Genomic DNA, 21,078 nt, shown 5'->3' on the forward strand with positions numbered 1-21,078 from the left:
AGATAAAGTGTATAGAACAAAACTTAGTCAAATCCAATGTTTCACTTAGAAATGATCCCCCTCTTACATCCCAATATTGCCTAGACTATAACATATTTTTTATTTTAATTGCGACTTTTAGGCTCCGCTGTTGCCGCCACACAAAACATGTCATATAATCAATCGATTGGGTAGCTTTACAACCTAAGGGTAACGAATTTTCGCATTTTCCTCAGTCTCTATTTCGGTGGATTTGGCTCATTCCGAAGAAAAAAATCACTTCATATGGACATCAAGTGTCACGCGTCCCCAAGTACAGGTGAGATTGCAGCGTTAAATATGCACTGTGCGTACTTGCGACGTCAGTTCCTTTAACGATCGGCCACTAAAAGAGTCAATTTCGCTTTTACACGCAAGTTGGTGGTGTGGTACCCTGTCACAATTGATGGTCAAGCCATTCCAAGTGACACACCATAAATTCTTAGGTGTCACTATACAGTTTGCGCCCTGCTGTCATGGACAAAGTATCTCTTAGTTCAGAAAAAAAACGACAGTTTTACAAGCATTATATTGTTTATAGCTGGCAAATCATGTGGTCCGTCTGAGCGATCTTCGCCTGTGCCAGGCGCTGGTGGTCGATTATCTGAGATATAGTGCGCTGGTTGTTTCAAGGACGAGACTGACTGCCCTGCGAACACTGGAGCACTCAGGCTCGTGTTTTATGGGTGTGCTTTGGATTACCTTGCAAGGCTCATGGGGCACATTTCATGAGGCCTACGCCTGCCCAGCCCGTATGTGCAACAGGTGCCACTACGGGTGCAGTGGTTTAAACCTGGCCAGGCACCGCCACCACCCCTTGGCCAATATTAGTAGTGCGCGTCCAAACCCAGCTTATTCGAGTCATCAGGATGCAGCGCAATTCGATGCCTACAAACCTACCAAATTGCGGAGACGTCATTATGAATTATTCCAAATCTCAACGTGCATGTAACTATTCCATAAATACCAAAAAAGTCACATCGTGACAGCTTCACCGAAGCAATTGGCGTTATCATATACCTCCTTCATACGTATGGTGACTCAGAACACGTTTTTGTCGACTAATCAGTGATGAACACCTCTTCAGCAGCAGCGGTTATAGTGCCTGGCAGCGTATTCAGCCACCGCTTCAGGCTAATTCATAAAACATCATCCACGCAACCAAACTGTCAAGCATACGAGAGGCTCTGCTACATTGGTCAGCACACCGAAAATCACTGGAGTGTACTCTGTGACCCAAGACCCGTACTGCAGATCATAAAAACATATATAAAGCCATGTACATATATGCGAGCAGCTAATCGGGCAAAGTGCACTTTTGCTAGCTGATGCGCTCCACTGCAGCCGCACCATCAGGATTCAGTGGATATCCAGCCATTGCGGTATAGTGGGAAATGAAAGCACTGATGCAGAAGCTAAGCTGGCTCATACAGATCATGCTCCCATCCAAGCCTCATTCTGGAGAATTGACGTAGCAGCCTTACTGGCTCATTCAATGCAGGCTGCCATGCAATTGCACCGGAACAATGTGAGCTGCCAGCAGGACTGCACTTCTCAGCTCGATGCTAGTTCGCAACTTCATCTACCATCAAATGTTATACGACGTCAAGGAACTCTGTTCCATCGGTTACGACTTGGTGTCGCGTACACCAAAAGCTACCTCCACAATTAAGATCGGATTTGAAGCTAGCCCAAATTGCTTTAACTGCAATAGGTCAGAGAGAATTCACCATACTTATTTCAGAATACTGCAAGCCACTGGTTGGCCCAAGCAGGATATTTGCGAGTGCCCTCACTACACTGATGCGAGTAGGACCTTGAAAAATATATACTCTCAGACATATAGTTGGACAGTCACCCTCTCTCTGAGAAGCTAGCTTGGGCACCAGGGCAAAACTGACGGCCGGTATATGTGATGAAGGCTGTTTTCAGGTTTTTATGTGAAATAGCCCTACATTGTCGTCTGTGACAGTTGCGTGTGCTGTGCTGTGCATGCCTACACGGTGTACAGTGCAGCTAGACCATGTCTGTGCATTTTACAGCTTTTTCTGCGACAGTGCGCAATGTAAGCGCATACACATTTGTGCTGGGATATGAGTGTATGCAGAGCTCTTTGCTACTGTGTGCAGTGTGTGTGCAATGAGAACTGGTGTGTGTGTGCGAGATATATGCTGCATGTGAAGACATGTGCTGCATGTACTACACGTCTACGCGAGATGAGTGCTACCCAGTGTGTGCGTGATCTCCTCTATAACAAAGACCACTCTAAGCAATTCATTGTATTATGACATCATCACCCTCCATTAGCGCCCTAACTCTTCTTTTACCTTCCCATTCCTCCTTCCCCAGTGTGGAGTAGCAGGCCAGGATCACCTTACCGCCTGCCGACCTCCTTTTTTCCTTTCATTTCCTCCCTCTCCTGATACTCACTGTTGTCACATGGTGATGACAATAGGAGACAGACAAGCACAGCATGGATGAGTGGCAATGTTTTGACCTTTCATTAAAGGTGCGATTAGGTCCAGTCAATGCTTTACCACGACGGTGAGCAAAGTTGAAGGCGTCATGAAGTGGCATCAGCATGCTTCATGCGGGCTTAACCTGAAAGAGAGGCATGGCAAGAAGCTAGGGATGAGGTGCATTTTTAAGGACGATTATAATGTGTACAGTTATGACCAGCAGGATACAAGTTTGCGTATGGCCTGGCATTGCTGGAGCTTATATTCCTGGGCATTGCGCTGCCCACTTTAGGCAGCAGCTGCTTTTTGCATGGTATGTGCATATGTGCACAGTGAATTTATGCCATAATCTTGCAAAATGATATGTGAAGAACGCAGTGGGTGTCTTTCTACAAGTTTTCATGTTTGGATGTGAATATCTTGTGATATACTAAGTCATTATTTTAAGTGTGTTTCCCTGCATTGCTGCTGCTGAGTTAATTTTTTCAAGCCCAGTTTATGTCACTCAGTATGTCTCCTTCACAGGCTACCCACTGCACTGATTTTACCTTTTTCATATTTTTGTTAAATTTGCCATATATGCATTGCTACATTTGCAGCCCACCAATGTGCTGTCCCTACCTGAAGAAATGTGACAGAGGCCTTGGAGAGGTTGTGTAAATTTGTAAATAAATTTGTACATTGGCTGTGCTCTTCCCTGATGTTTTTCCTTTGTCACTACAAAGTATTGCAGCTATATAAAACTAAGATAGCTTACACTCCAAATCTAACTAGGAGTGATACCCCAAGGTGAGGAATCCCCTCACCCCGTGCAGGGTAGCAAACCAGTTATTCTTCTGGTTAACCTCCCTGCCTTTCCTCCTCCTATGTAAGAAAGCTATAAAGCTTCCACAGAAGTATCATAGTTGAAAAATAAAACAGATGTTGCTGTGAAAGCTGTATAGGTTTCCTTTGTAGCTGCATAGTTGGACATTATTATTACTCTCTTTTAAGATATGATTCTACTACAACCACCATGGTGGCTCACCCAGGTAGCACAAAACGTTATAACATTCCATATTCGTTGAGCACGTTACATTACGTTAAATGTTATGAGTGAACATAGTTAATCGTTAAAATTTAACATATGATGTATTAGTTCTGCTAACAACATTCACCTAACATATAAGACCTAAATATAGTATAGCGTTAGAAAGGGGAACATTGGTGTAGCGTTATAACTTAACTGGTAATGTATATGTTTAATCTCAAACCGTTACAGGTATAACAGAAAACTAACAATGAAGAATGATAACTTAATGCAAGGAAGTGCATGTGAAGCATTAATGCAGGAGATGTACCGACTAAAATGTATGTTAAAAAAGGCTGAACACTTTAGTATAACTCGGGTTTATAACCGATTTGTAGGGTGCACAAAAGCATTGTACGTGATACAAGTAAAAGATAACGTTTGAAAATTGTATGCCAACCCAAAGGGTCAAATAAACACAAAAAGTTTGTTTTCAAAGTGTAATCTATTGCCGGAAAAGTAATGGAAGATATATAGGAATTTGGACAGCATCTCAATTTGAAAACATGTAACAACCGTGTAACTTTATTATGCATGCTACTTGAATACAGGAACAAACATTTATTTATTTATTCAAATATCCTAAAGGCCTGAGCGGGCATTACATGGAGGGGGGACAACAGTAAGAACAAAGCAACAAAAAATTGCGATAAGTACAAAATTCGTTGGCCGGGACACCATACTGAAAACCACATCAAACGCTCAAAATATAGAGACACATGGCAACAAACATTCAAGTTTTTTTGGAAAGCAGTGCTTCAACAAGAATAAAAAGGTTACAGCTCGAAGTGGCGTTTTAGGGCGGTTACAAACGCTTCGTAATCATTGGCAGATGCAGTGGTGCAAGGGAATAGATTCCAATGACGGATGGCGAGGAGGAGAGGTGAATGAAAGAAGGGATTAGTTCTAGGAAAGACGGGTTCGACTTTCAGTTGGTGATCAATGCGTGGGAGCCGGCCCCACCGACAATGCCAATGACACTGATGCCAAATTTTGTAAATAACAGGGCCTTTAACAGTCGTTAATACATACAAAGGAAGCCATGTCATTGCAACCAAGAAGGCATTGGAAAATTTTTTTTCTTGGTGTTTAGCGTTTATCTTGGTGGGGAATTGGCTGCATAATTGTTAAGACTGAAAATACTAATTTCACGAACAGGAAGCAGAGACAACCATGTAGCCAGTGGGATCAGAGTCCACACCATTGTCATGTCACATGTAGTGAGCTCAGTTGTGCTGTATGAGCGAAGGCAGTGACTGTCTTCCCTGACAGCAGTGGCCTCTTTGAAAAAGAAACAAGATTGCTGAGACTCCTGACTCTGCCAAGATGCAGTAAATTTTTTATACATATGCTACTTCCAGAAACGAAATTAACCGTAATCTATACAGAGCACATGCGCTTGTCTCTTCTCATTTTTGTTGTCAGAGTTGTGCAATGTCAAGATGCTATTGAACTGCTACAGCGTTACCATTTTCAATCTCCACTTCAATAAGTAGTTTCTTAAAACATCTATGGACATCTCAGTTTTGCTTCCGTGTTTTCTTCTTTAAAATGCCGCATTAGACATTAGCATACAGGGATCACCCCATTATATTCACTAACACCATTAAATTTATAACTGATTTTCTTCCCGGTGCTGTTATGGTTGAACAAATTGAACAAAGGCAGCCACATGCAATTGATGTTTATAGGTACCATGAGGCATGCAAAAAAAATGGCAGTATGGTTAACCATATGTTGTCTGTTGTCACTCTACCACTTGAAGCAGGATAGCTTGACCATTGCAGAGAATCAAAACTATGCATGAGCAATTATATTGCTGTTTTTTTCCATACCTCATTTGACCTTAACACCAACTGCACATCACAGCCACCATTCTGTTTACAAAACCAAAAGTAATAGAACATCAATGTTTGTAGCCTTATGGCTGCACCTGGGTGGATGCCAGTAATTACTCCCTTATTAGTCTAGAAAATCTATTCTAAATTACTTAGCACTTGTAGACGAACACCACGCAGTGATCCATGTATTCTAATTTCAAATGCATAATTTGAAAGAAAAAAGCACTGAAATAAATTAGGTGCCTACAGTGCTTTAGACCTTACAACTTTGACCTGGCTCATTTTCTATCATAAAGTCTACATATCTTCCTTCGCTATAGATTTTGTCACCAACCAGAAGATTTGAGCTCATAAAGTATTTTTTTTGCCTTTCAATTACACTGAATGCTTCTACAGTTATTCCCGTCTCAAGCAGGTCATGCATTTTGATTAAGTGTATTGAAGTCAGCGGACAATCCCCGTAAATATGGGAGCAAGAAATAAACATATGTTCCTGAACAAATACTTCCAATAATAAAGAGAAAACCTTGAGCTGCCATGATAGTTGGGACAGTTGGTTTCCTCAAGCATAACAGATGTGTAATAAAATCCTGCTGGCATAATGAAAAGAAATTGTACTTCTTTCACAAAGTAGCAAGCACAAAACAAATGTTTTTACACATTTTGAACCTGCCAAGAAAATAAATGACAGTAAGTAGATAGAGTTTGACTTGACATAACTGTTTACTGCAGTTGTGCTCCTCAAGCCTTGAAGTCACTTACTAAACATAGTGCACCATAAAGGTGCTTGCAGCTTTCTCCAGCTGCACATAGCACGTACCTATGCAGCTAGCCAAACTGCCAGAGACAACTGTTATTAAAGGGACTATGCAATAAATTAATTGAGATTACATAAAGCAGACGAGAGATAGGCATTTCATCACTCGTCACCCCAACGCAAGAATTTTTAAGCTAGCATCAATAACAACGAAGATACAGACGATTAAAAATTCCGCTCCTCCTCTCTCCCCTCAACTCGTGCACGCGGGGCACCAGACAAAAATAGAGAAAACAGCTCTGGGACTGGGCCCCGCCCATGATCACGTCATCCGCTGACGTTCCCTTTGCAACTTACGGTTGTCGCGCCCAGCGCCCCAGCAGCAGCGTCGGCGGCGTGATTGCGGCGCGCGTCGGGTTTATTTGCTTGTCGTTTGTTGTAGTTAGCAGTGATTGAAACCATATGATCGAAGGCAATGCCCTGGCTCGCGCTTGACCGAGAGGGTCGCGCGGCGGCACGAGCAGACGATTTTCACGGCTACCAGAGTTCCAGTTCCAAAATCTTTTATTTCCATCAGAAATGGAGGCCCTCTACTCCCTACCCCTGACGCGCAGGCCTAGGGGCAGAGGCCAGGGCCTCCGCGACTAGATGCAGGCAAAGAGTTGTTGGCTCTTCGCGGCCTCTGCCGCCAGATGGATGGCTTTCTTCTGGGTCGCGGGGTCCGCGCTTTGCAGAAGGGTTTCCCAGGCTTCTCTACTATCTATTCCTTCCCTCACCCCTGGGGAGTGTACACACTGCCAAATTATATGGTCGAGGGTCCCCCTCTCTCCACATTTTTCACATTTATCTTCTATGTCCTCGTCTTGTAGGACGTGTGACGCCCATACCGGGTTTATGAAATTTCCGGCCTGTAGCCTTCTCCAGGTTACTGTCTCTGTTCCCGAGCTCCTTGTCCGGAGGAGGGACAGTTCTCTGCAGTCTGTAATTCTCTATGATTTCTGTGTATGTTTGTAGTCTCTCGTCGAGTTCCTTGCAATCTGGCGGTTCCGCTTCTCGGAGGTAGAGATCTCGAGCTAGAAGGTGCGCCGCTTCATTGCCTGGTACTGACGTATGAGCTGGTGCCCATATTAGGTTAATTTTGCTATGCATCTTTTTCCCCGTTAGAATCCACACCGCTTCTGATGCGACTCTAGCTCTTCCATAATTGTAGATGGCTGTTTTACTGTCACTTACTATATATAGTTTGTCTCTGTTCCCACGCAAGCAAGCGCTATTGCTACCTCTTCTGCTACTTCCGAATTGCGGCTGCGTATCGTAGCTGCTGATATTGCTGTACCCTTGCCATCCACCACTGAGGCTACGGCTGCTCCCAGTCTACCGCTCGCCGCATCCGTGTATGCTACCGTCTCCTTATTCATTTCGTTGAAGCGTCTCATGAGGGCTTCGGCTCTCTTTTCCCTCCTCTCACTGTTGAAGGTGGGGTGCATGTTTCTCGGAAGTGGGTCTATTCTGAGATGTTCCCTGACCTCCTTCGGGATGTCTTGTTTTTGCTGCATGCCTCTGTCTGCCTGCAATCCTACCATGCCTAAAATGGCTCTGCCTGTATATGTCTGGCTAAGTCTTTCCTGCTGAGCTGTTCTGACCGCCTCGGCCGTTTCCTTCCACGTGTTGTGTATCCCCATAGCTAGGAGTCTTTCCATTGAGGTGCTTATGGGTATTCCTAACGCTCGTTTGTAGCACCTCCTAATTATTGAGTCCAACATCTCTTTCTGGGGCCTGGATGTTAAGGTATGGTGTAGCGTAGCTGAGTCGACTGATTATGTATGCTTGCACCAATTTTATTAAGCTCCTTTCTTTGAGTCCTCTCCCTTTGATCGCTATTCTTCTGAATATTCCAGTTACTTGCGCTGCATATCCTTCCAGTTTATTGTTTCATCATTGTATCCGTTTTCCTGAATAAAAAGGCCTAAAATTCTTATCTTGTCAACCCTAGGCACCGGTTTGCCTTCTACCATAATGCTAAGATTGCTATCCCTTTTTAATCTTAAAGATTTCGGGTTGTATATTAAGAGTTCTGACTTCTCTGACGAGAAGGCTAGCCACCTTCCTGCCGCGTACTCCACTACTGTCTGCCGCAGTTTGAAGTTTGTTTTCTATATCTGCATCGCTGCCTTTGTTTATCCAGACATTTATGTCGTCCGCATACATGCTAAAGTGTAAGTTCTCGATTCTGGGAGGCCTCTCAAGGCTAGGTTGAAGAGGAGCGGGGATAGGACCGATCCCTGTGGTGTACCTCTGTTGCCTAGCTCTCTTTCTTCTGACTCCAGGTCCTGGTATCTTATTTTGGCTGTCCTATTAGACAGGAAGTCTTTAATGTAGTTGTATATCTTGCCGCCTACACCGATCTCCTGAAGTTCCAATAGGACCGCCTCATGTTTTACATTGTCGAAAGCTTTCTTAAGATCTAATCCCAAGATTTCCTTTGTGTCCTTAGTCCAAAAGTCTATGATGTCATGTTGTAATCTCAACATAACGTCTTGAGTACTTAGGCCTGGCCTAAATCCGACCATCTCGTTTGGTCACAATTTCTTGTCCTCCATGTATCTGGTTAGCCTCGTTTGGATTACATGCTCCATCAACTTCCCTACACATGAGGTGAGAGAGATTGGTCTGAGGTTCTCCAATTTTAAGGGCTTTCCAGGTTTTGGAATAAGAATGATCCTTGCTTCTTTCCATTGTTTGGTAGCTTCCCCTTTTCCCACACCTGCTGCATGTATTTAGTTATAGCAGTGATCGACTCATCATCCAAGTTTCTTAGCATTTTGTTGGTTATTCCGTCCGGGCCTGGAGCCGATTTAGTTTTGAGCTTGATTATCTCCGCTCTCACTTCCGCCTCCGTTATGGGCGTGTCCAGTTCTTCATTGCCCGGTCCCTCATAATCTGGCAGGTTAGTGCGTGCTATGTTCCCTATGTATGTTTGTTTGATTTCCTCCATGAAGCTATCATCTGTTCCCTCATATTTGTGCCGTGTTTTGGCCAATCTAATGTTCGTCTGTGACTTTGACTGGGTTTGGTCTAGCAGGTGTCTCAGGATGTTCCAGGTTTTCGCTAGGCTCATTTCCTTCTCCATGTCATCGCATTTACTGCACCAGTTTTGTTCGCACAACTGTATTGCGTACTTTTCGATCTCTCAGTTTAGCCTAGCTATTCGTCTCTTCAGGGTATGATTCTATCTGTTTTTAAGTCGGTTCTCTAAGCCTCTTTTTGCCTCCCACATGTGCAGAAGTTTACTATCTGCCACTAACGGAGCTTCTTGGCCTTTTAGAGTTGCCATCGCTTCGGTGGCGTCTTTTAAGTGTATTTGTCCACTCTTCTAGGTCCGTGATTGTAGTAGCGGCGGACTCTTCCCTTCGCTTCCTGAATTTGTCCCATTCTGTAACTTTTGGTTGCTTCAGCCGTTTTTCCTTGATACCTTTGGTCGTTGTTGTAGCTATTATATAGTGGTCACTACCTAGGTCTTTCCCCGTATTTTCCCAGGACACCGCCTTGGTGTTCTTCGACAGTTAGGTCAGGTGTGGTGTCTGCAGTGACTGTTCCCTTTCCTCGTCGGGGTTCCTGGATCAGTGTGTAGTGTCAGACTCAGATCTCACGGCTACCAGAATTGTGCCCGTGACGTCGTGGCTGCCGTGGCTCCAGCGAATGAGAGCGTGTGGTGGCCTGGCGACGTCATTGGTAGTGTGACGTCTTTGTTCCACGATTTTAGTTCCAAAATCGGTCACTACGATCACACCAATCGGCCCGCGAATTTCAAAAAACACGGTTTTTAAAAATTCATAAATTGCCGACTCAGTTCCGAAGGCTCATACTTGGTGTGAATGCTCACTAGCATCATTTCTAAGCATTGAAAACATTTACAAGCCACTTTGAATTCTTTGCATAGTCCCTTTAAGGAAAGCAAACACATATAAGGAACATGTACTTAACATACCCGCTATAAGGTGGACTGAAACTCATCTACGAGATAGAAGACAGAGAGAGAGTGGTTCTAGTTGGCATATTTTCATCTTACAAGAATGTCTTGTGTTGCATCCTGCAAGGTTCTATTTTGGGCCCACTTCTTTTTCTGCTGGTTACAAATGATCTCACTGAAAGTGTTACTAGCCCAGTCAGACTTTACGCTGATTATTGCTGTTATTTATCGCAACGCTGGCTCCGAAGCTGATCACAACTGCTTGCAGGATGACCTCAACTCTGTCCTACCGCAGTGCAGCACGTGGAACATGAAGGTTTATATCTCTAAGTGCAATGTGACAAGGTTCACTAATAAAAAGTGGTCTTTCATTAAAGATTACCTGATCAATGACTTTCTCTTGTCTGTTGTGACAGAGTTCCAATACCTTGGGGTTATATTTTCGAGCTCGATGTCATGGAACGCTCATCATAGTACTGAATGGCAAAAGCTAGCCAGTCAAGTGTTGAACTTCTTGCAACGCAACTTCAGACATGCTCCACTGGAGTGATAACAAACCTTGGAAATCGCAAATGTTCACTCGCTCCTGCAATACGTGTGTGTGGCATGGGACCTGGCAACAAAAAAAGCATATATACTTGAATGTATACAGAAGCATGCAGCTCTATTCGCAACAGGAGACTATGATTTCACGAACCGTTGATCTGATATTGTGAAATGTTTGGGGTGGCCCTAACTTTCTCACATACCTATCTTTGCTTTTTAATATCCTAAAAAATCAAACTGGAGTTATCATGAACCTTGCATAAAGAAACCTATATTGCCTGCTTGCATAAAGCAGGCAATACACAAAGGCTGCAAACACACCTTTGTGGCCACCGACTGTGAGCAGAAACATGAAAACATGCTTGTTTTTGCAAATCACATGCTGCTATCTGCTCCAATCTACACCATAAAACCAACACTGTGTGCTCAACAACACCGGCCATAACAGCATGTGCAACCCATGTGTACCATCACAGCAGGCTCAAGGGTGACACTAAGGAAATGATGACCCAACAAAAACAATCGTGGTGGTAATTATTTTGAGTGCAAGCCCACATTTAGCAGGCCACTATTGAAAGATGTTAAACTTAGAGAAGCTGTGTATACGTCATGTGCGTACTTAACATGCAGCACACCAGATAAGCAAACATCGTAGCAGGCCTTGCACTACAGTGCATCTTCTGGTGACACTGTAGTTCCATTTTGAGCTTCAATTTGCTTATACAGTAAGTACCTTGTCACAAATGGTATGCTACAATGTGCTGCTTGCCACTGTTCTGGGTCCACTTTCTGTACCTTTTTTTTTGCAGGGAGATGCAGGATTTGCAATAAGGCAGATAGCTCATAGCAGTATTCCAAGGTATTCACCTGATAAAACCCAATCAGCATTTGTACACCTTAGGTAGACTTACATTATTACTTAATTTGTCCTGCAATTACACCAAAAGTTACATAGCTATCTTTTACAATTGTGAGGAGCAAAACCGCACAACAGGACGGGACTGAGGCCGGTTGCAACACCCGTCCTGTTATGTGGTTTTGCTATTCACGATGTCCTACCAACTGGCCTACAAGCAACAGTGGCCGCCCTGTAGTCACTTTCGACAGGACCCCTTCTCAAGCACTTAGCAAGCCTGCATGGTCTGCACTCGGAAATACTTATAGTTCGTCGTTGCACAGAACACAAAGCTGGCCGTAATATAAATGCAATGTATGAAGGTATGCTTGCAGTCCTTGCTGTAGCAGAGCTCTAAGAGTGGATCCAACAGATTTAAACAACAAACTAAATGCCCTGTCCTAAAAGGAGCACATACTCGGGATGCATTTGAGATTTAGAAATTTTGGCTGAGTGATGGCATCAGTAACTGTGCACTGGCTCCTGTCACATATGGGCGATATTTTTTAGCACAATACGCAACACACTGATGTCAACACCTTGGAAACACATTGCAAAATACAGACACAGGGAGGAAGTGCACAAGTGCTGTACTGTTCTTTTTTTGGCGTGTGTTAGCCCTTTCAATTGCTTTTTCAGGTGATGCCACGGTCTATGCAGCTAAAAAGCACTACGGGGATGCTGCACACAGTTCCAACCGCTTACCTTGAAAACGAGCTACGTTTTGTGAACATGCTACCTTGCGCGTCGACTTTCATTCAGTAGCATAAAAGTCAGCGCTTGTAGCAGGTACTATATGTGTTTGAAAGCACCGTTTCACTGTCAAGGAAAAATAATCCTTACTCACTACTGATATGCCCAAGTGCTGGGCAGTTCAATACACAAATCGCAAGATGTAGGAAGCACATACTTGACGGCCGAATGCACAGAATTCCTTGTGGTTACTTCGCGGAAGTCACTGAACCTCGACCGTCTTATTTTTGGAGTTGGACAACGGCAACACTGTAGACCAACCCGCCAAGCAACATCCATCACGCACGCGCAAACCCATTTCGCACTGTTGACATGCTTCTGGCATTATACTTATCATTCACCAAAGCACAGTAGAACAAAATGAAACACTATACTGCGAAAAATTCTGTCCTTGCAAAGCCTCAACTACCTCAACGCCTTCTGTGGTCCGTGCGTTGCTTCCATGGAGGAAGTTTTTCCTTCCTCCATGGTTACAGCCGGCACCTCCTCTATACTGTTACAGGAGGCACTGTTACAGCACTGTACCATGGTTGCTCGCGTGTCGCGAGAACAGTCGCCCTGTATTGACAGACCAGAAGAGGATCTGGAAAAGGACCAGAAGAAGGAAGTCTGGAGCAGTCCGGAGGTGGGGCACCACCAAAATAGTTTAAGGGACTTATTTTTATTGCAGCGGTCATAAAGACCAGCTGATTTTTGCACTTAATGCGTTCTTCCGAGGTTTTCTTAATCTTTAGCCATTTATTTTTACTTTGTCAGTAACCGTATTACGATCGTCTGCTACCAACTTCAAGGCCGCGAAAGTGCGACAGCTGCACGGTTCCGTTAACGGTTTGATTGTGCCATTCTCCCCAATCTGTGTCGGTGCTTTGTTAAATATTATTTACGCCTTGAAGCTAATCTATGGCGACGTCCTCTACAGTCTTGCTGTGCTCGGAGTACATCACCCCAAGCTCGCATACAGCGCATCCAGCGATGCGAGTGCCTTTCTGGTCGCCGTCTGGACGCAGGCTCTTTTGGAGCTGAAAAAAATTTTGCTGGTTCTCGGGCGCTGTCCTTTTTCTTTACACACTGTGCCAAGTCATTGGAGACAAAAATGAAGCACTGTAGGCGCCCTACAGATGACCTCAGCGAGCGGCAGGTTAAGAGAAGGGTAGCCGAGAGTATTCAAGACAATCTTGCACGCATCTTTCCAACCGCCTTGCATTCCACACAAAGGAGCGGAAATGCTAGCGAACAGGCTGAAGACAATAACCTTGACATCGGAGCTCCAAATGCTTTGGATGAGTCAGGAGCCATCGACTCTGTAGAATCTAGCTGCAACTCAGAGGCTGGAGGAATTAGTGATAATATACTTGCCACAAGTGAAGAACAGCCAAGCTTGGCCAGCGAACTGGCAACATGGGGCCGTGATACAAGAGCTTGTGCACCACACTTTACCTTGCTTCTCAAATTATTAAAGAGGCGTGGCCACACTGAACTGCCTGTGACGCGAGAACCCTCCTGAGAACGCCAAGGTTTTGCGGCGTGAGAGATGGGATCTGGGTTGTATCACTACTTTGGAATGAAAACAACCTTGCAACAAATTGCGGCCAGTGGCAGCATCACTGGAGACACAATTTCACTTCAGGTCAACATTGATGGGCTCCCCATATCGAAGAGTTCAACAAAACAGTTCTGGCTCCAATTGGCATCAGTTGCAGAGAATGACAAGCTAAAGACATTTGTCATAGCTTTGTTTGTAGGCAATGCAAAACCCCACAGCATACAGGAATATCTTGATGACTTCATTGCTGAGATGAGTAGCCTACAAACCAAACGAATAAGTGAAGGTGGACAAAAGTACGCAATCAAACTGCATGCATTTATTTGTGATGCACCAGCGAGGGCTTTTTTGAAGTGCATCAAGGGCCATGGAGGATACTACAGTTGCGAAAAATGTACTCAGGAGGGAACCTTTTCCACAAGAGCCAGGAAAGTTATCCTCCCAGAAGTCGGGTGTCCACTAAGAACAAACGAATCTTTCCAAAACAAACAGCAGAAAGAACACCATCACCAACAATCTCCACTACTTGCTTTGCAGATAGGCATGGTGAGTGATTTCCCACTTGAGTACATGCACCTCGTCTGTTTAGGCGCAATGCGGAGGCTTCTCCCCTACTGGGTGCAGGGAGGGCCACACAAGGCAAAGCTGCCAGCACGTCTTCAGATTGCCATTTCAGGAATGCTAATGGAGTTGCAAAAGTATGCACCTCAAGAAATGGCCCGCAAGCCAAGAAGCCTCTGTGAATTGTAAAGATGGAAAGCCACAGAGTTTAGAAACTTCCTCTTCTACTTTGGTCCTGCAGTACTGAAGAACAACATGAGAAGTGCCTCTTTGCCAATCAAAGTTAAATGCAGCAGAGCACCTCCTCAGAGAATTTGTTGCGGATGCTGAGAGCCTGTATGGTGAAGGAATTTATGTATATAACATACATTCTCAAGTGCACCTTCCTGCTGATGTGAATAAGTATGGACATATCGATTCCTTTTCTGCATTTCGCTTCGAGAACTTCTTAGGTGAACTGAAGCAGGACCTGAAGTCAGCAAACTGGCAACTCCAACAAATTGTCAAGCGCCTTTATGAACGAAATCATCTCCCCAGAGCATGCCCAGTTAGGCAAGCAAGTTTGCACAAGCCACACGATTCTGGCCCTACACCGCCCAGATTCACTGGTGAACAATTTCGCAAAATTACTCTACCAGATATGGTCGTTGAAATTAATACTGCTGATTCGTGCCTTCTCATGGAAGATGGCAATGTGGCTGTTGCAACAAATGTTCTGCCCCATGACGGAGACATTGAGATCTGTGACAGATTTTTCACACGGCTTTCCAACTTCCACCAAGGCATTGCAGACACAACTTAACTGCATCATTACAAGGCTTCTGGCCTCTCGCGCACGAATGCTGTGTGGCCTGTCCAGCAGGTCAGATCAAAGTGTTGCTGTTTTCCTTGTTGACATGGTTTCGTGGTCATGCCACTCCTGCACACGACTTAATTTGGCCTCCATCCCCTGTAAGGTGATTTATGTGATCTGTTGTAACACTACTGTGAGACACACGCAGAACAGTCACAACTATTGTCTGCTTTAATGCTGCTCACATGCTGCACTAGTTTCTGAATGCCCAGCTAGGAAAACTGCCACATAATGGACCATCCTCCAAATCTACCGGACAGCCTCCTGCCTCTTCTGCTATTTAAAGGGAAACAGCCTCAAAAGAAATGGTGAGATTTTCCTACGCGGAATTAAGAAAGATTAGAGGGGTTCAATGCTGCTGAACTGAATGTGGAGCGAAAGCTTTGGCTGCGGGTGACCAAGCATTGCACTGAACACAACTAGCATTCCGTTGAACACATCAAAGTTTACCGGTCTTCTATGCAGAACCCACTTTCATGCCCTGCACATGCGATGCTGGTAGACGCTTCCCTGCTCCACTCGCACAGCTCTCTGCGGCGGCATGCGCATGCGCAGTTCGGAAACTACCTCCCTCCTCTTCTCTGCGCTGGCGCGCATATCTGCTGGGATGCCACTACCCTCCTCGTCCTCCTCTCTGTGGCGAGCACCACATACCTGATGAGTCATTGGGCGACCCATGAATGGTTTGCGCATGCGCAGTGAGGCTGCATAACGAGGCACATGACATCACAAGCCGGCGCAGCGGCAGAACACCTGTGGAATGGTGTAGCTGGTTTCCTTTGTTACAGAGCATGCACAGTTGTGGCTCCAGACAGGCGCGGAGAAACTCTCTTCTACTAGCCTAGTGTAGCTTTTGCTACAAAAAAATGAAAGTAGGTATCACGAAAATGATTTCCATGATAGCTTCCAATAGCAGCACCGGCAGCAGGATTTTGGCTGATGATCCCACTAATACAAGGAGAGCTTCCACACGGGGCCACATGTGTCTAGCATTCGTGGGACAAAATGACTTCAAAGACCCATTTAAAGCATATCACGCCAAAAAATTAGCACCTGGCCAGGCAGGTTGCTGCAAAAACTGGTGGCTCCTTAGCAGCACTGGGGCCGAACCTCACACCTCTCGCACGTAAGATTTATATGACATTGTGCCATGATGATTACTCAGAAGATGACACTCTCTACAACACAGGTAAAGATACTACTCTTCTAAGACCATTCCATGAAACATATTGCCACAACCTCTCAGTGACCTTGGGCTATACCAGGGAAAATACACCGCCCCTTCTGCGTGCACACTGCAGGTGTTAACATGCGGGAGGCTTCCCGCAGAGAATTGCAGATTCCTTGCTCTCGTATCTCAACTTACGCCCCGGAGGTCAGAAAATTAGAGACCTTAGCCAAACATCATTTCCTCTCTGTGCAGATGGCCACAGGCACATAAAAGCATCTTGTAAAACGTCCCTGACGATACATGAAGAGTAGAGCATTTTTGCAGCTGAAGTGTTGCACAAGGAGCATTACAATTTGTTGTGGCCTGTTACAGTATCCCTGTTTAATGATGCAGTGTGACAACCACTGGAGAATACATTTTTGCAAAGGGACTGCATATATGCTCAGACACTGCTTATGTTAGGTTGCATACTTTCTTTCAATTCAAATAACATGCAGCTTACACAATCTGCATGTTTCTGTGCTCGTAACTTTTTCATTTAATTACAAAAAAAGTAATTCCGCGCCCTCACCGCAGCCCATGAGAAAGAGGAGCAAAAAACATTGGATCAGAACAGCACAAATGAAATAAAACAAAATACTTGAGGGTACGACATTCAATTGTTTCACTTGACAGCTTTTTCGACAATGGTCTGAATTTTACTTTTCAGATGTTCTCAGTACTACACTTCACAGACTCTAATGACATCGCTGCAATACCATCAGCCTGGGTGCATAAAAACAAAGGCTTCTGGCCACCATTGAAGATTTCGGCAAAAGTAAATGATGCCATCAAGCACCAAAAGCAGCATAAGACACAGTGGCAACAGTTTGCTTGCAGAGTACTGTTAAAACACACGTAAGTATATAGCCCTATAAAAATGTCATTAACACAGATTACCTTTTTTGCTATCTGAGAATGTAACACTACTATAAGCTTTCTGGCTTAAGAAGGCAATAAGGCTGCTCATGCAAAATTACCTTCCTCTTATTTTATGTGCAACCTGGCAGTGACTAGTCAGTGACCTGCCAAAGAGCAGTGCAGAAGTGGCAACACGAGCTATAATTTCATTTGAGAATGGACAAGCAAATGGTATGGTGAAATGTGCAGACAGTGCACTAGCACGTGTGCCAAGGTGTTTTAGCTTGCATCCGACATTACCAGGCCTCAGTAGCGAGAGCTTCAGAATACTGCTTGTGAGCACTGCTTAAAAATTATAAAAAGTTTTCAATTTGCACAACTGTGTTTTGAACAATTTGAGTGCAAGATAGCCTCAGTTTCTGCTTGAGGCTTGGTGCATACACCTGTATGTTTTGTTGTACGCTACTGTGTATGTCTGTAAATCAGTAGCCATTGTGCTATATTGCTGCTAGGTCAGGCGATGCATAACGTTTAGTATGGCTAATACTTATCTACTGATTGGAGCTATTCACAAGAGCCACTAAAATGAACAACACTTTAATAAGCTACCCTTTTACAACTGTACTTTGTTTTCTACTGTGTTTGTGCACCTTATATTCATATGCACCAATAATGTCAAACAATTTCGCTATATACAGCTACTGACTTTCTGTTAGCAAACAGATAGCTATGAGGTCGCACGCAGACGGGCTTTAAGGGCTGAAGATCACTCGGACCTGATATCAGAACCAGAACCAGAGGGCACGGCGGCCACCAAAGCAGCGCGAAGATTTCACTTCAGAAAGTGACACGTCGAAATACGGCAGCAGCCAAAAATCTTCCAACGATGACTGCACAGAATTCCTCACACAGCCGCCAGCACCAAAAAATAGTGATCCTGTTATTGCAGTGTAATGTAAATGTAAATTATAGGTTGGTGGGGTTTGCGTGGTGCATTACGTGATTGAAGGCATTGAAAAAATCAATAATGCTTGAAGTGAAGCGAATGCCTAAATGATAGGGCCAGTGTTGGATATATCAGTCAATGTTAAAGTCAAAAATAGTGTCTTCACAAATGGGATTGTGTACAAATCAGAAACAGAGCTGAAGAAAGTGTACTGCTATGGCAGCTACGTGCGCACATGTACTACCAGATTCTTCTTCATACAAAAAGAACATGAAACAATTGCTGCTTACGTCGTCGCCAAGAGGTGCAAGCATACGCCCTGCCGCTTTGGTGTCGCGCGTTCTAGGACAGGTTACACATGCTGCTAGATGCATTCTTCATATTTACGGCGGTTTTTTTGGCAGTGCAGAGCTCGCCTCCTTTTCTCCGCCAGTTTCTCACCTTTATGTGCAGCAATATAAACCCACAGTTGTCATTACTGTCCACAACACTAATCCACAACTATTCTAGTTGACTTCAACGCAGCTCTCAATTCGTGCCTCTATTTTGGCTACACCCGCCATACCGTGGCTTGTGTTGCATTGGATTGGATTGCTTGTAGCACAGACAGCATTCCAGCTGCATGAATGCTTGCTCGGACACAGGTGCAACATTCGCTGCGCGGTTCACGCATCGAAATATTTAGTTGGACTGTCGTTTATGGAGTACAGCACAGCCTATTAATTTTTTTTTCGGCTACGTCAACAAAAGAAATTTACTACTGGTTTCAGTTTCGGTGTTCGTTTTGGCGGTGATTTTGATTTGATTTCGGGATGATCGTCAATGAAAATTAGATCACAGATTGAAAATACTTCACGGTTAGCACATGTCAGCAGTTCAGTAAGAAACAACACTGCCAGCACTCATGCTATAGAGAGCGAACATACTTTCAGTTACAGGTATGCATAGTTTTTAACGTCCATTATACTGAAACAAACGGTTCATAGCAGCTAGATGCGTGAATGAAGAAGTACCTTAGTATTAAGACATATATGCATTACCGACACATAAATGAAGTTTGTCAATAATTTTCTAAAATGCAGCTAGTATCCGTTACATTTCAAAGATGGTCACAATTAATAATACGTTTACTTATACTGTGCTTGCAGATCATGTCTCTCAACCAGCTCAACCATGCATCTACGTCGTCTACGTCTGCTTGTAAGCCAGGAAGACCATGTAGTGTGCTTTCTAAAAACGACAGTCATACATGTGAGACAGGTAAGTGCACTCTTCTTTTCTACCAAATTAATAATGTACAGAGTTTAAAATGCATGCAGATACATTTTTGCATACCACTTGTGTTATGTGGTTCTTAATTTGTTTTCCATTCAGAACAACCGGCAGCCTATAATCATTGCAGCAGTTAGTAGTCGAACACCCTGCCGTGAGCAAAATGATATATATTTCCATTTCGCTGAAACAGCAACTGTGCAAATGTGTTTCTATATAACTGCATTCACATAATTTTTTGCAATCCTGTAAGTATTCTCAAGGTCAGTATGTTTGTGCTGGTAATGAATTACTTCTTTTTCTGTAGTGCAGCCCAGTGCCTTCATGGCAGGTGCAGCTAGGAAACCGCATTTTTCTTGTTTTTCTTTAGGTCACCAAAATTGGGTTATCAGCTGGACAGGGCAAAATACGAAATGTTAATTTGATTACAAAAATTAACACTTGTCTAATTTCCTTGCCTTTTAAATTGATGTACAGTACTCACGGATTGAAATAGGACATTCGGAGCGCTAACCTTGCAGTGCCACGCGGCATGTGGTAAACCACAGGCCGGCTCATTGGCTACTGGAAGGAACAATTCTGCTTTGTAGATGTTCTCCCTCTCGCGCCATACCACAATGCACCACCTTGGTTTCATGAGCGTCTACGGGCGGCACTCCATGAAGCGACGGCCACGCGCTCCGAATGTCCTATTTCAATCCGTGAGTACTGTACATGCAGTAGCGTGGGAGCATGAGAGCCGTAACAAAGAAACCTTTGTCCTAGTTCATAATTTATTTCTACAGAATAAATTAACATCCCTGTCTATATATGTGTGTGTGTGTGTGTGTGTGTGTGTGTGTGTGTGTGTGTGTGTGTGTGTGTGTGTGTGTGTGTGTGTGTGTGTGTGTGTGTGTGTGTGTGTGTGTGTGTGTGTGTGTGTGTGTGTGTGTGTGTTTGGTTTGGTTTGGTCTGGTTTAGGGTGGTTTAACGTCCCAAAGCGACTCAGGCTATGAGAGACGCCGTAGTGAAGGGCTCCGGAAATTTCGACCACCTGGGGTTCTTTAACGTGCACTGACATCGCACAGCACACGGGCCTCTAGAATTTCGCCTCCATCGAAATTCGACCGCCGCGGCCGGGATCGAACCCGCGTCTTTCGGGCCGGCAGCCGAGCGCCATAACCACTCAGCCACCGCGGCGGCTGTGTGTGTGTGCGTGCGCGCGTGTGTGTGTGTGTGTGTGTGTGTGTGTGTGTGTGTGTGTGTGTGTGCGCGCGCGCGTGCGCGTGCGTGCGTGCGTGCGTGCATGTGCGTGCATGTGCGTGCGCGTGTGCGTGTGTGTGTGTTACATTTAAATTTGCTTCAATTTTATCTGAAACTTACAGATCACAAACTTGCAGTAGTCAACTTTCCTCTCTATTTTCTCCGAGAGGTCGAGTTAATATCAAGGTGGAGCAAACCCGACAGGCAGCTGTACTTTCAAAAATAGCTGTGAAAATCTTCAGTGAAGCACAGTCTGCAGACATAGTTGCACCAGATGACATA

General features: G+C 44.5%; 1 long non-coding RNA gene and 1 pseudogene across 2 annotated transcripts; one reads left to right on the forward strand and one right to left on the reverse strand.

Moving 5' to 3' along the window:
* Positions 1-2,493: 2,493 nt before the first annotated feature.
* On the reverse strand, positions 2,494-18,842 carry LOC144112406 (uncharacterized). Of its 2 annotated transcripts, none has more exons than XR_013310252.1 (3): positions 18,724-18,842; positions 10,497-10,727; positions 2,494-2,619 (listed from the first exon to the last, which is right to left on the reverse strand). It is a non-coding gene; the product is annotated as an uncharacterized LOC144112406 (long non-coding RNA). The 2 variants fall into 2 exon arrangements; XR_013310249.1 differs by having other exon boundaries at positions 18,573-18,842.
* LOC144112400 (uncharacterized) lies at positions 10,725-18,587 on the forward strand (annotated as a pseudogene).
* Positions 18,843-21,078: the final 2,236 nt, after the last annotated feature.

This window comes from Amblyomma americanum, chromosome 1 (genome assembly GCF_052857255.1).
Source record: "Amblyomma americanum isolate KBUSLIRL-KWMA chromosome 1, ASM5285725v1, whole genome shotgun sequence".
NCBI classification, from domain to species: Eukaryota; Metazoa; Arthropoda; class Arachnida; order Ixodida; family Ixodidae; genus Amblyomma; species Amblyomma americanum.